Source organism: Plodia interpunctella, chromosome 4, assembly GCF_027563975.2.
Source record: "Plodia interpunctella isolate USDA-ARS_2022_Savannah chromosome 4, ilPloInte3.2, whole genome shotgun sequence".
In the NCBI taxonomy this organism is placed as follows: Eukaryota; Metazoa; Arthropoda; class Insecta; order Lepidoptera; family Pyralidae; genus Plodia; species Plodia interpunctella.
This window is the reverse complement of record NC_071297.1, coordinates 7852010-7869093: the sequence shown is the minus strand read 5'-3', so window position 1 is coordinate 7869093 and position 17084 is coordinate 7852010. Positions and strand designations below refer to the sequence as shown.

At 33.4% G+C, this 17084-nt stretch overlaps 1 protein-coding gene across 7 annotated transcripts in view; it reads left to right on the top strand.

Annotated features, from left to right (window-relative positions):
* The window catches only part of LOC128669238 (uncharacterized protein), a 122394-nt gene that overhangs the window by 51549 nt on the left and 53761 nt on the right, over positions 1-17084 (top strand). For all 7 annotated transcript variants that reach the window (XM_053743924.1, XM_053743921.1, XM_053743923.1 and 4 more), the window contains exon 3: positions 11721-11766. The gene's annotated coding sequence lies outside the window, so the exon portion shown is untranslated. The remainder of the gene's footprint in view (positions 1-11720; positions 11767-17084) is intronic.

Below are 17084 nucleotides of genomic sequence, written 5' to 3'. Positions count from 1 at the left end.
AATCAATTACTAATTAATGACCGTGCATAACTACTGGTCAAGTCGGTCAAACATAGTCTGCATCGATACAGTATGACTCACATTAATTTATATTAGCTTGAAAATCCACTATATGGTAACTATAGAGTCTTAATTTGACTAATCAAATCACAAGATGTGTTTAGTTAAATTTCAGTGTCATAGAATCCTGATGAACACTGATTCTAATAGGATTTTAATTCAAATTAAAAAGTTATAAAATATCTCCACAGTCTATGTATAAGGTACGGAACATTTTGAGAGACTGGTGTCCGAACTAAGCAGAGCTTGTATCTCAGTACACCAGTCTCTCAAAATCTTCCGTACTTTACACATAGACTGTGGAATTCCGCCACGCGATGTACAATGTGATACATAAAGTTAACTCTAATGGAAACATCAAGAAAACAAAAAATATGTAGGAACTAGAAAGAATAAAAAGAAGTAGGTTTACGGATCACCCGGGAGATAATACTATGGGATTCTAATCTACTCGGTCCTATCTTTATTATCACTTTACTAAATATTTTTAACACTGTAGACATAAAATTATTTTTAACTATTGACAAAATTGAAATTCAAATTGTATGAGTGTGTTGCGATATCAATCTCGATTTAACAATAGATTTATCTTTAAATTCACTTTGATCTCTTTATTTTGAAGTGTGTAAATATCACGGTGCATCCTTGAGTAAATACCAAGCCATTTTTTCTTTGCCTAACCTTTGTCTAAATTGCCTTTTCATCGACACAAAAGACTATTAATCTCGATACGACGCGCAAAACAATAGTCCTTATTTAAATTGATATCTGAATGACAATCTATATAATTCAATCAAGAAATGATTAGACGTTTTGAGTTCATTGTCAATGAGTGACCCTTGTGAGTTAGCTCGGAACTATTTGGGTCAACTGATAAGAGTAAACAAACGACACTTGGAATTAGCAAATGAACTGTCAATAAATATATAATCGATTCGTGAATTTTTGTGAGGGTCATGCCAAACGCGTTAATTGTCTCACCGATATAGTAGTCTAGACAATCAGATTAAAAACAGATGTTATTTATCTCGATAAATCCTATCTTCTCGTTTATCTAAATTGTATTCTCCTACCTATACCGAGGTATAGGTAGGAGAATACAATTTAGATAAACTTAAGGAAATAGACTACAGAAAATTAATTAAATATGATTAGCAAGCATATTTACTGATTGCCAAAGTGCATAGTTCGAATGATCTCGATAGATCACTCTCAAATATCTAGGATTATAATAACTTGTAAGGTCAAAATTGCTCACGCGAAATGTTTCCGCAGACTTCTGCGGCAGCCCTAAACAAAGAGTCCATGGTTGGATAACTTCCATTGATCAATCTGATTCTGCTTTATGCGTGTGCGTGGGATCGATAATCTTGAATTATTCAATCGTGTGACAAAGCGTGCGATAAACCTAATCTTGTGTATGATTAATTAATTTTGCATTCATTGATTACAACGACACGTAAGTAATTTTTCTTTTACTTTCTACAAGGATTGTAGTTTTTTAAAGTTTATAGTTCAAATCAAATGTCAAAATGATCTCACTCATAATTCATTAACTTCACAATCTGATCTGTAAAATTACTTTTAAAAGCAATGGTTATGATGTTGCGGCATTCAATGAGTGTTGCTATTAAATTTTGCTTATTCATCCCTATCCAGCATGAGATAATGTGTTAGAGATATAGATGACCTGTCATAATACTATTGTAGTTCAACGAAAAAATAGATTTTATCAAGTTTAGAACAACAATTGGGCAGCTATTAGCACCTTATTCAGCCTGACTAGATAGTTTGGTCCAACAACTTCGCGCGATGCAAAAATGATAACGTCGCAGTGATTTATTTCATGGTTCGGTCGCAGTTAATAACGAATATAGTCAGAAATGTTCTTGACTGTTATCGATTGAATGGATAATAGTTTCAGCTTTATGAAACGATTATATATAATTCTGATAATTTAACTTAGATGTCTGCGCATCGCGGCTGTATTCGGAACAATCAATAACACGATCGGCCACATTGTTGTTGTCTGCGATAATAGCGTTGCAATTGCGGGGCTTTTTTCATGACGCGGTTGGTTTTTTTAATATCTCTTGTAAATTTTTCCCATCATTCTATATTCTACTCCCTATATGGATAATATCAAGACTTAACTTATTTGTATTTGAGACAACACAATACCATGCTGTGAATAGTTCTAGCTAGTGAAATGCGAACAACTATGGCCAAGAAAGTTTGACTGCAACATATCGAAAACCAACTTCTCATGTCGTGACATTTGACATTGCCTTGACTGTGAAGGTTTGGCAGTAATCGCCTTCGACTATAATACAATATATTGTTCACATTGCTGCAATAAAATTAATTACTCCAACTATTATATTTTAAGTGCACTAGTTTACAATGAGCCCTCGTAATGAAATGAGGCGAGTTTATTTCAAAACATTAAATTACATTTTCAAGGGTTTCGTACACTATTAATTTGTTTTCATTGAGATTGTACTTGGGAAAATTTATTAGACGTGGGTGGCCTTTCATTGCTTGTCAGACCTATATATTTCGTGACTAGTGATTTTGCCAGTTTCAATTTACTAAATGTTTAGGTTATCTTAGTCTATTATCTAAAAACAGAAGTAGCTTCCAATAGGATTAAGTATTGACTTGTCATTTAAAAAACCAGAATGTAGGCACTGACAGAATACACACGTTATAAATCAGCAGCCGAATATACTGCATTTAGGGTATTCGCGCATAAACGAATTTAAAATGTTCGGGTGAGAAAGTTCAGATGAATCAAGTTCACTAAAACGGTTATATCAGTCGTATTATTTATTTCTTCTGCTGTATGAGATCTACATAAATACCACCAACGTATTTGTTCTGTTCTATTTGCCCTATCTGGAACTTTTGAGCCATCAACTCCTCCAGTGTAATAACAGCTAGAGCCAACAGATCATATTTAAGAGCAGAGTCGACTGGTTCTATAATAAGAATAAGTTAAAAAAGACCATGGCGCCTACCATCAACTATTACACAATTATTCAAATGCAGGGCAGTTCAGTTTAGGAACCTAAAATGAATCGCGTTATTTGGTACCACCAACTTATCTTAACAAAGTCGCATTTGAATCGTAAGGAGTGAATGAAATTCATAAAAAAAGTAAAAATTGTCTCTGAATCGTAAACCCCAGTGACAGCAGCCAAATATAAGAAAGAGATAAGGCTATACAATCTCTATATATTTTATCTCGTTTCAAGAGTTGCGTTCCGATATCAAATTCTTACCATTTTTAACAAACAATATGTATTTTTTGTTACTTAAAATTAAAATGTATATTATTATCTTTGTGTTAGTTACATGACTAAAGTAAATACAAAACACAATAAAATAAAATATTTCAATTACAATAAATGCAATATAATCTAGACTAACAAATTTGTCGATCATAATCATAACACTAAACACAAACTTCGGAACATAAAAACCGTACCACGATGGAGTTTCGGTGGCAAAACTAGGAACTATCAATAACAGATAGACCACGTCATTGTTTTCGGCGACAGTAGCGCCACGTCTGTGGGACTTCTTTCGTGGTAATCAATCAGAAATAGTAACTTTTTTTGTGCACATCATGGTACCGAATTGTATGAAAAATTAGTGAATCGAAACGGCGTATTGTTTTGGTGACTACCTATAATGGATCGTTATGTCAACTTGATGGTACGAATGAGCGATGCAGATCAGTTTAGGTCCTGAACTGGATCGCATTAAGAGATGATGGTAAGCCCCCAGGTGTATCAAATTGTGCACAGTTAGAAAGATGCGCAGGTGTCACGTAAACGGGAAGTGAGCGGTTATTTCATTTTCCTGTGAGTATTGCTACTTATCGAGAGACTGATTTCAGTAATTCTATTCATTAAGGACGACGGATTAGATGTTAGAGGTGGAGCCGCGTATCCCTCTCGTCTGACTTCCTCCCCGCGTATCGTCACAAAACTTTTGTTTAGAAAATGGCAAATAACGCATTTTCTTTTTCTTTTTGCCTTGTGACTCACTCTTACTGATAGCTATATATCTTGTTAAAGCTTCTGGACTAGTTAACTCGCCCCGTGTGACCTTACTCCAGGGACGGAGAGGCGGCAAACATCAATCAGCATCAACTCGACGGATGATTGGCGCCCCCTGATCCCCTCTGTCCCCGATATTTAGCCGCCAGGCTTTACGTGGCTTTGATTTAATTATTCTTTCGTCTTTTACGATTTAAACTCAGTTAGGGGCATCGAAATTGAAATTTAATGACGGTTTTTTTCCAATCTCTATTCGTTTTATTTGATACTACATCAATAAATAAATATAGATAGTATTTCTTTCAAAAAATATTGTTTAATAGATTCAATCAATTTTAGAAGAAATAGCGATAAGAAATCATGATACAATTCCATTTTAACCCCAATTTCAAACAAAACCTCACTGAAAATAAACGGTGGAAGTGCTTCAAATAATGAGGTCTTCAGAAAATGCTGGCCACAATTATATTTTTTGCTCGTCGAATCTGGAACAAAGCCCTTAAAAATAAAATTTAGCGCTCGCTTCGGTCAGATACGGAGGCCACTATTTAAATATTAAAGCTATGCAACAGCACATGCGGTTTGCGCTTTGTGTACTAGCCTTAAATTATTCTTGGCTTTGTGAAATTTTGCTTTTGTTCAATGACCCCCCAAGATGGACACCCTACCTCCGCTAGTCGGAGAAGCACGAGAAGAAGAAAAATATGACCCCTAATATTGTGTTCATTCCTAATTTCGACCTCACTATTTAATCTAAGATTCAATGGTAGAATTCGCGCCTAACTAATTATAATAAATATGAAAATACATTAATTTGTGTTGCCTCTTGAATAAAAATAAATAATTAAACATTTCTTATACTTGCTCCAATATCCAGAACAATGTTTTTCTATTTGGGTGCTGAAAAATTAACGCCACTGACAGGCTCATACAAAATTAGTTAGACCACTTTCATATATATATAGTTAGGATTTGGAGATTACAGTTATTAAGAACATAAATGGGGAAAACACACGGACAAAGTACGAGCATTATCTAAGTGTTCCATGACACAAACATTGAAATGCACAAATTTGTATGGCTATTAATATACAATACGTACAAGTATGTGCATTAATTACAATTCTAGGAACAACATGCACTATTCCTGTTGCTGGAAATTACACATTCGAACTGTAATACTCTATAATTACAATTACAATTAAATACAATTATGTGTATTAATATACAACAATATTAATGTGCATGTTTGATATATCAGTGTATATCAGAAATAGATTGAGCATCGCTGTTCATTATGTATTCAATTATCCAGACTAAGGGACCAAACTAACCATAAATACACTCAGGTATATTACAGTGGTATTCACATAGAAACTCTAAGGCAGCAGAATACCCTAATCAGCTGTTTTTCAATTCAAATTCAAATTCAAAAATTCAAATCATTTATTCAGAAATTAGACCTTCACAGGCACTTTTTCTCGTCAATCTTTAAATTTATAGTTATTTCTCACAAGCTAGAAACTACTGGCATTTCGGAACGACCACTGCTGAGAAGAAATGCCGAAAGAAACTCATTTGAACAGTGTTGGTCCCTATCATGCCAGATCGGCTTACCATTATTGTTTCTTACAAAAATTTTTTTTTTCTTTTCTTTCTAATAATATATAAAAGTACATAATGTACATAGTCAAAAGGTATATCAAAACAGGTTATGATTGTGATCCGAGTGCTGATTATAATATATATATATATATATATATATATATATGTATATATCGATGTGAAACACAATTAACTTACATGAAAATATATGAGAAACGAGATGACCAGTTCCCTCTGGCAGCACCCGTTCACGAGTTGACGCATGGGACAGCCATCGCGTAGCTCAACCATAATAGAGGGAACCTCACGACCCGGCCCACGACGCCACCACCAGATTGACCATTTGAGTGAGCATGACACACTCGATTCCCATGACTTCATAATTACAATTCTTATTCGTCGAAATAGAAGTATAATTCAGACACTTGAAGATCACAAATCACGTACATGTTTTATAAATAAAATTTAAATGCCATACGAATTATTATAACAAAATTCAAAATTGTGAATAAAATAATAAAAAACAGTAAAATAAAAATTAGGAGATCATGTGTGGAGTGGCAAAGTTGTCGGGAGGATCCAAGCGTTTTTATCAGTCAAATAGGCGTTAATTGTGTAATACGCTTTATCCATTAAATTTTTCTTAACATAAATTTTAAAATTTTTCATTGGCAGATTAATAGCCTCTGCAGGGAGTTTATTGAATAATTTTACACTTTGACCCACGAAAGACCGCCGAACCTTTTTAAGCCTGAATCTATTCATACAAAGTTTGTGCTTATTTCTAGTGTTTACACTATTTACTTCGTTTAATTTTTTATATAAATGTAAATTTGATTTGACAAAAATAAGCACATCAAAGATATACTGACATACCACAGTGAGGATGTTAATTGATTTGAAGAGTTCTTGAAGAGAATCTCGAGGTTTTAACCCATAAATAAAACGGATAGCTCTTTTCTGTAATACAAAAATTTTTCCTATGTCAGCTGCATTACCCCAAACTAATAGTCCGTAGGACATAATGCTATGAAAGTAGCTGAAATACACAAGTCTAGCTGTATCTATGTTCGTACACTGTCTGATCCTTCTCACTGCAAAAGCTGCCGTACTAAGTTTTTTGGCCGTGATTTCAATATGTTTATCCCACTTTAATTTGTCGTCCACAGTAATGCCCAGGAATTTAGTACTATGTACCCATTCCAGAGCTTTACCATTTACTGTTAAAGGTATAACATTGTGCGAGTTATTTAAGAGAGAGAATTTAATACATTTTGTCTTCTCTGTATTTAGAGCTAAGTTGTTGGTTGTAAACCAGTTAAGCACTACCGACATGCTATTACTTATAAAGTTATAGTTTTCACTTTTTCTATCGACTTTAAATAATAAGGATGTATCGTCTGCAAATAGAACTACTTCGCATAAATGTTGGGCAAGGCATGGGAGGTCGTTAATATAAATCAAAAATAAAAAGGGACCGATAATGGAGCCTTGAGGTACGCCTATGTGAACAGGTGCACTATCGGAAATTGTTTTGTTAATTTCTACTCTCTGTGTTCTATTATCTAGGTAAGACGAAAGAACACTAAGAGCCGCGCCAGTGACACCATAATGTTGAAGTTTATTTTTGAGTATATTATGATCTACACAGTCAAAAGCTTTCGATAAGTCACAGAAAATACCTACGACATCTTGCTTGGATTCCCAAGCTTCATTAATTATTTCGACTAAAGTGGCTGCTGCATCAGTAGTTGAACGACCTTTGGTGAAACCGTATTGACGATTATGTAAAATTTTATTTATATTAAAATACGACACAAGTTGACTGAAAATAATTTTTTCAAATATTTTACTTAGAGTGGGTAATATAGAAATAGGTCTATAGTTTGTGGGATCATGTTTAACGCCTTGTTTAAATAGAGGAATTACTTTACTTATTTTCATTAAGTCTGGGAACACGCCTTCAGATATACATTTATTGAATATTATGGTTAGGTGAGGAGCAATAAGGTCAATAATGCTGCTCAATACTGAGACGGAAAACCCCCACAGGTCCTCAGTGTTTTTAACATTTAGGGCTTTAAAAGCAGATATAATTTCATCTGGTGTAATATGTCTGAATGTAAAAGTGGACTTAGGGTCCGGAGCATTTCTTTTTAATAGATCATCTGCCGCATAGGAGCAAGAGAAAAGGGTTTCAGTGTAGTGTATAATGACCCTTATATTATACAGGGTAGCCATTTCAACGTGAAATGCTTCCAATATCAATATATTTAAGCGCTGATCACATTCCGGACTGTTAGCTTAGCTTTGATAGCTTGCCTTCTAAAACTATTGTAAAATATAAATAGGCCAAAATATTTTGTATTATATTAGTATTCCACTTGCATTGAAAATGTATAATAGAACATCGTTTGTTTGTATTTTGTATACAAAATACATAATTTTCACCTCATTACTATTTTAGTAATGAGGTGAAAATTTACTGGAATCGAGCGGGAATTTAATCCACGCATGTGCGACACGTATAACAAATCAAATACGTGCTGAAACCTACAATTACAAACAAATCAAAAATCATGATTTGAAAATTTTATTTCAATATTGTATTACTAACGACTTGATGTTATTTGGGTCGTTTACTTATAACACATTAACAATTTTACTTACATTAATTCAATATTTCTGGTAAAAAAGATATTTTTAAATCTGCCCCACTGTTGAGCAAAGGTCTGCCTCAACTCTTCCGAAGCCGTTTTATCCGATCAAATCCAATTTTGTGATGATAACAGATTATTCAAACGTCCTCACAAACTATCGCTTAACTTAATATCACAGTAAATAGCTTAGCTATTAGTACAGTTCAAGCCTTATATTTGCATAGTGTTTGAGTAGCTGTGATTATCAGTGCATAGTTATTATGCCAAGTGTTTATCGCCACTGGCCAATATACCCGACACACGACAGCCTTTACCAAATGACTAGCTTAGAATAGACCGAACTGCAATCAAAGCATAGCATTGATTAATACGGAGATTGTGCCCCTATTTATACACATCTATTTATAAGTTAAGTATATACATTTAATAATATATGTAAGTTATAGCTAACTTACGTGACAACATATAGTGTGTCGATTCTACTAACAATAAGCCGTTATCTTGTCCAAATAGTAGTTCTTATTCCGTGTCAATAAGAGCTACATCCAGGTCCTTCAGAGACGCTATTTACCTACTATTTATTTTAAGAAACTAGGCATTACGTAACAACGATGATTCGGATTAAACTATTCGAAAATTCGGAGTAAATTTATTGCCACGGCGCCGGCGCCTGACATTATCATAATCTACTTATGTACCTAATATAATCAATCAACCTTCAAATTATTCGAACAACATACATGAAAATGGAACGTCTTAGGTGGAATATAATTAAACCTACAGATATAAGATTTGAAATTTGTAATAGAAATTTGACAATATATTATTATAAGTTATCAAACAAATGAAAATTAAATTGAATATAGGCCATGAGCACGCACGATGCTCTCCGTTTATTTGAATGCTAGTTAGTAAAAACCCAGTATACGAGTATACCTACATCTTTCTCGAAATACTTTACTGTATCCTTCAATACAGTAGCAAATAAAATAGAAGAGACAATTAGATCTCCGGGTTTACGCGGTTGTGAAATGTGTAATGGGATTGTTTGAATGTCACATTGAGCAACGTTGTTAGGGTAATTAAGCAATTTAATTAACACTTTAGTACACGAATGTACTTTCTTGGACATTTGAATGGGTTTTACAAGGTTGCAGGGGTCATAACGAAAAGTGTTTTGAGACTGAATGGTTACGTAAGAAAAGTGAAAAACTATATCATAAAACTTATTACCACGCTTTACACTAAATATGATCGTCTCGATATTAAAATAAATTCCTATAATTAAGGATCCCATTTATGTATTTTTTCTTAGTAGGAGTTAAAATCAAATCTTAAATCGAGGTCAATAAAAGTCATCTACTCGACAGCACAGAAGCAATAAATATAGATACCGCCAATTTCCCTATCGATGAGCGATTTATTAAACTTGTCCCCCATTTCCAATTATCGAGGCAAGCGAAACGTATAAATGATGTAAAATGAGCGACGAAAAGATTGATTTTATTCAATTCTAAGTTATTCATCGCGGTCGAATCCGGTCTTTCTATGTAGAATAATGCGTCGATTTTTCAGACAAATTGATCAATCCCGGTAGATGTCGCTGGCAATCGAGTTTGAGCGCGCCATCGATCATCTTTTGTCAGCACGCGCCGAGGCCTGCGTGTGTTTTGTGTCAACCGCTTTTGTACGTTATTGTACTTTTAAAGGAAACTCTTACTTTTCCTCGTACGCATTCAGTTCAGAAATGTTTAACGTATTTGTATTCAATATTCTTTCTAAATTTCATGGCTATGAAAATTGGAAGAATACTGTCTGTACTGAAACAGGTGACTCAAACATTGAAAATGTCATTTAGGATATAATACACCGCACTATAAAAAACATATATCATGCTTAAAATTACAATATAAAAATGTACTAAACATAGGTATTTCTCATCCTGGCGTGATCTCGGTCACATTCGGGGCTGTGAAGACGTGAAGCCCGGAGCTGTGGTTTACCGACCGGCTGGCTTTCCGACGTCAACTCTTTGGGAATTTTAGGATGATTATTGTTGCCTATCAACTTATAAAGCTATTCGCATCGTATGACATAGATAGAAATGCACCCTTGAACTATTATTGGAAATACACAAAGACTGATAACTTCCAAATCAATGCCTCATTGTTTTCATGACATAAACATAATAAAAACTATATCAAAACAGGACTAATCAATTTTAAAAGAGGCCTTGACGCGTTTCCACAAGCTACATTCTAATAACCTTTTAGACTGAACATTCGGTGTTTTGCATCATAATGGTACAATAGGGATCGCAGTTGCAAAACGATAGAACCACCGTCGGGGCTCCGCCCTCATGAATTATTCTGCGTTGTGTCACCGCAGCGCCCCTGCCAATTGCCACGTGATACGTTACCACAATAAAACCGTTTATCATTTGTATTCCATTTTTTATAAAAAGTATAACAAAATTGAGAAATATATCAGTCAGTCAATTTTTATGATGTTTGTAATAAATATAGTTACTGCCAAAACTGACAGAAGCCGTGGACCGCAGTAGAATAAGAACTGCATTAGAAATAAAATTTAAAAAATTTGCTGGTATCATCTCATCTGTTAAAAAACAGCTGACGATTTCCAAACGACTGAACGAACATTTTCCAAATATAGCTAAGAACATACTCGATTAAATTCTCTTTCATATAGAAAAAACTAGATCAAAATCCGTGCCATGAACAGACATAAAGATACACAAACACGTTAACCTTATAAATCCTTCTGCCGTCGCGAGATAAAATACAATAGACATGATGAACGTGAATATTTCTTAATTCCTGTGCATTTTTCTCCACACATCAGCATATATCTATTTACATAATACGATGAAGAAATCCACGCGCGCCGTTTTCCCGCTCCTCAAATGGAAATCGTATTGAAATAAATCATAAGCAAATTGTGAGAAAACATCCCAATCAAGGATATTCAAAATGCCTCACATCTCCCATCTCTCGTTTCGTATCGTAAAATTAATTTTCGGGGGGTAGATTCTGATAGCGTTGAGTCAGTATCGCTTCTCAATAGTAGTTCTTATTTACTCGTAATTAGATTGACAATTGAGACGCGACATTGACTTAAAGCTGCGTTAGCCGAATCGATATTCTGGGATATTGCAGTTGTCCTGAGATCTAAATTAAATTTTTTTCAATAATACATTTCAAATCTGAGAGATTAAATCTATTCACTAAGAATATTAATATTTCATTACTGATATTGTTTACATCGATTTTGTCATTTTTTGAATTTAACAAAGCAATTTTCTTTTCAGATATCGAGACTTTATCGAAATCGCTGTTGGAGTATCACTTAAAAAGGTAAGATAAGTTTAATTTTAAAATTTTATAATCATATGTACTGCAAAAATGTTTTTATTGTAAACTGTAACTGTTTGTACTTGAATGTCCACGATACAAGCCTAGCCTAGTATGGAATCCCTAGATGTCATTCGATCTCATTTTATACGTTATTTTACATCTATTAATTTATATTATGTATAAATAAAATATTAGACAATCCTACAAACAATATATCTCTAAGTTCTGTAACACTTTCATTATTTAAAGGTCTTAATAAAGTAATGTTTAACTGTAGATCCTGGTATAACGAAACTAGCTACTTATCAGTCTCATGGATCATAGTAAACAGTTGCCAAACAATGTAATAAACGAACCTGCTAAAATGTGACACGTTTTGTTCTATAAATGGAATGATAACTTCATAATGTTATGATTTACTCGGTTGTAAGCCGATAAAATCGAGTTCTACTAATTTCTACCTGAAATGGTGCAAACAGTCGTGCTTGTAAACTAAAGTGATAATTTACAGGTTTCTTAAAAACACCCATCCAGTTTGAGCTCTTTTCATAAATTAGTTTGGGTTTTTGAATCTAGATAAGTAATATTTAGGTATAAACATTATTATTGGACATTGTATTACAGAACACACGTTAATGTAAGTGTGGAATATTAAATTATATGATCATAATTTTCACTGACACATGTTATAATGAAATAATGAATACAGGCAGTATATTCTGATTTAATTATACGTAATACGAAAACTAAATTTTGACCGGCTTAGCATAAAATGGAAGACATTGTCACCCAAACATGATTAATATTGACAGAATATCGTCGTTATAACAGTAAAACTAAAATTTTGCCCTTTCAGTTAGTATAATTAAAGTGTAAAGATGAAGGGAAGAGGCGCCTCTGTCAATATCAGGGGGGTTTCAGAGGTTCAAATACAAATACAAATACTTGTATATATATGTAAATAAAATTGTATTTGTATTTGTATTTGTATCTACCACTTAACTGAGTATATCTGGTGGGAAAGCGCCTAAAGGGCGATATCGTTCAGTGTAAACCGCCCAGAGCAGCTAACCCATTAATTATATTCGTAACGGCTGTCGAAGATGCTTCCCTACCGAACTTTATAGAAATTTAGACATAGATATAATCGCTTTATAATGGCGCGTCGTGTACAATTATTTAATATTTTGGTAACCAACATTTTTATTATGTACCTAGCGTATAGCTTCGAGGGGTTTAATTAATTCGATATATTGGTGTATTCTTCGTCCAGCCAACTGATTTTATTCCACAATTTATTTATGAATAAAAATTGTAGCACGCTAATTATATCTGTTAAAATGTTGAAAATCGTCTTTCCCATTCATTATCATTACCAGTTTTACTGATTTTTTTTATTGAAAATCCACCGCCACGACCATAGCACCATCACCACCAATACAGAAATCTGATAACATCATCAACTGCTGAAACCTTTTTTCTTTTCCTTTCTATAAACTTCTAGCTTACCCGCGACTTCGCCCGCGTGAATTTATCTGCGAAAGCTGAACAGACATTTCATACAAACTCTCACCTTTTTTAAACATTTGGGGATTGATTTTTTTTTTAAATAGCCTATGTTTGAAAGTTACATCTTTACATGCATACCAAATTTCATCAAAATACGTTTAGCCGTGAAAGCGAAATAGACAGATAGACAGACAGGCTTTCACATTTATAATATTAGTATGGAGTATATGGATAAGGATTGACAGTTTGATAAGATGTCTATAAGTTAAGTATTTCATAATCATCACAGGATACAAAAAACTTTATGGGAAATGATACGTTTCGTCGTTTTTATATCAGCATATAATAGAATAAATCCAATAAAGGAAAGCCAAAGCTAAATGTGTTGGTTCTGTTGCTAACTACCAATTTAGAAGAAAGTTAAATCCTAACCACCACTTTCTCACAACGTTAGCTACAAATTACAAGAGATCAAGTTCCATAATGATATTATTATAGAATAAAATGCTCTACTATTTCGTATTATACGATTCGACCATTTGAATTTTTAAACATTATTTTTTACTAAATAAATATTTTATTATTTAAAATTAGTTTATCCATACCACTTTAAATTATAAACAACGAAATTTCGTAATTTGTTTCTGCTTTGTTTTGCCTTTTACTTTGAAAATGGTAGTAAGAAACACTTAAAAAAAATCGATTAAAAACAAAAGATTAAGAAGGCGAAGTAATCTGCGAGATATATCCGAAATCGAACAATAAATGAATCGTCTCGATCCAAATCACTCTGTCAATCTCGTTCAATCGAATGCAAATAGAAAATTTCGAAGACACTGCAATTTATAAATTAAACATGAGAATACTGATACGATGCGGCGCAGAGTAATCCGCAATTCAAATTGTATCATTTATTTTATCATTATCGAAGTGTTTTTCGTGCAAATATAAGATTTTGTTTTCGAAGTCATATTTTTTATCAATCTACTGGCTAAGTTTGTTGCCCCAATACCTATGGTCCTATATATATAATAAAGTGATCGCAAAATATGTTGATTGGTAAATATTGATTTTTTTAGATACATTTAAATTTCTTACATTAAACGTAGCACACATATACTAGGGTGTACAAGATGTACAAGATGAGATGCCAAGCTGAAATATGGCTGTAGTTGTAAATGAAAATAATAACGAGATGACACTAAGACTTCTACGATAAAGTATAAAAATACAAATAAAATTATCAAAGCATTACTTATGCACGTAATGTTTCGTTTACACATAGCAAAGCGAGCATACTAGATGGAGCCTTCATCCTCATAATGCACCAACAATAGTCGGTTACAATAGGCGCTCGCTAGACCTTCTGGTGCGGTTGTATGCGGGCACTCTGATTAGACGACTCTGGTCGACATAGTTACAACGACTTCACTGTTGTTTAGCTGTTGTTGTCCGAAATGTACGTTTTGAAACCGAAAACATAATGTATTAGTAATTTATTTATTATATACTTGCTCACGGCACTCGCCAAACTCGGACCTTGAGCCAAAGAACATTTACATTCTTACTAGATATAAATATGCATCAATAAATAGTGGGTAATAGATAAGCCTAATGATTATTATTAAAGATGTCGAATACTGTTGAGATAGAAAAGCTGATCCGAGGCTAGAGTTAGTTCCTTTTGATTTTATGACTGAGGAAGTAACCTGGAAATCGTTCATATGAGATAGAGTGTGGAACACGAAAAGTTTACATAAAATATTCTAAACAATGCGTAGTAGTTGTAGTACTAATCTTATTTTAGGGCCAGCCACACGCCACATTTTTGTTTCCATATAATTTCTGTAGGAATAATATGAATGATAATTTTCTAATACGATTTTTCTAGTTGTACTCCACTTGTTCAAGATGATTATCATTGTAAATCTTGATCAGTCGTATCTACTAGCCTGTATAATAACCTGCAAGCATTTTTTACATTTACAACATAAGTACCTAAAAGTTTTTTCCCTATATTTTAGGAATTAGAATAGAAGAATTTTAATATTTAGGAATATATGATAAATCACTATAATAAAATTAACCTTAATGTGATTACGCACGACGAATCCACAATGCATGAAGGGAAATACTAAAGTCGGAAATAGACTAAGGTCACAAAAGTGCGTAACATCTTACCTAGCAAAATAACACCACAAAAGCGAATTGAAAAATGTTAATTAACTAAATAGAACCTTGGCTGGAAGATTCTAATCCGACGTCGGGCGGGAGTTGCACAATTTTACGCATTTAACACTAGAGTGCTTCCTTTGTTTTAAATTAACATTTGCTTTATGCAAATCCGGCCACATAATAATCATTATTGTCAATATAAAACGTCATGTGTTAATTTGTTCTTTAATGATCGCTCGCCATGATCTGTCGACAACAGGACGCATTGAGTATTTTTTATTTATTTTATTAATAGATATGTAATAGAGCATAGTTTCAAATAAAAATTATGAATGCTTTCATCTTCTTTTGTATTATGTCTTTTACAATTTCAGAATACTATTGGGCATTTTCACTTTGACTATTTAATTTTTCGTCAAAGCCCACTATGACATTAGCATTACTAGAACAAGCCTGTACCGGGCTACATTTAAAATTGAATTGCCTTTTGAGGTTACCTATAAATGTATAGGTAACCTCAAAAGTAAATTCAAATAAAAAATACCGTACAATCAGCTGATACAGATCAGACTTGTTATGGAAATTCTTAACACAAATCAATATTCCGTTTACAATGGCATCATAGTACTTGTAGCTATTACAATCGTACCTACACAGGACTCTAATCGTAGTTTTGCAACAATCCTATTGTTTTATTGCGCACGTATAGGTCTGCAATTGTCGAGACGTTGTCGAACATCGCTGGAGAATTAGGCTACAGGTCAAGATGACTCGCTTTGTAATAATTCGTCGCTGTTATCTACATACGTGCGTGGATTGCTAAAAGAATTCTAGGTAAGTTTGCAAACGAAGAGTACAAGTCACATTGGTAGCAAGCCCAATCAATCAAAATATGGTGGCAGTCACTGATTCATTGGAATTGTTTTGTTTAAACTTAAAATTTAATTTATACCTATGCATTGATATTGGCAATGATAATAGCTAATATGGCAGGATTACTGTTATTTTTCACACGTTTAATGGAATTGCTATACAAATGTTTACATAAATACTTCTTATTTAGGTGTGAATGGTTTTAGCTTATAAATTCTAATAGAACTACACACGGAAATACTTCCGATATCTCCAAAATAATTATATTCCATTTCAAATATAAGATGAAGATATTCACAATAAATATTTACATATGCATGTTTGTACAAGTACTATGGCAGGTAGAAAAGAGTGCATAGAATTTCTAAATCTTACATCGCCGTCTCGTAGTCTCTATACTACAAGTCAGTCTATATATCTAAACATAGAACTGAATAAAATTTCTTCATTCAGTTTTCATTTCATTCTGTTTTCTCATTCATACAATAATACAAAAGAAACGTGCTGACTAATGAAAAATTTCACAGACATTTATCTGGATATTGTCTTCCTCAAATCCATTCCATTTTCCTGGAAATTTGATGTCGACCACAGGTTATACAGACGAGAGAATATTCACAAAGTAACAAGGCTATTAAAATGCAATGCAGTTCAGTTCAGCTTCAAACAAGTATCGGGTTTTAGAAATTGCTAATTGTTCTCGAATTCTTCGTTATGCTCAACCGCATATTGGGTACACGGGGCGCCCACGGATTTTCCTG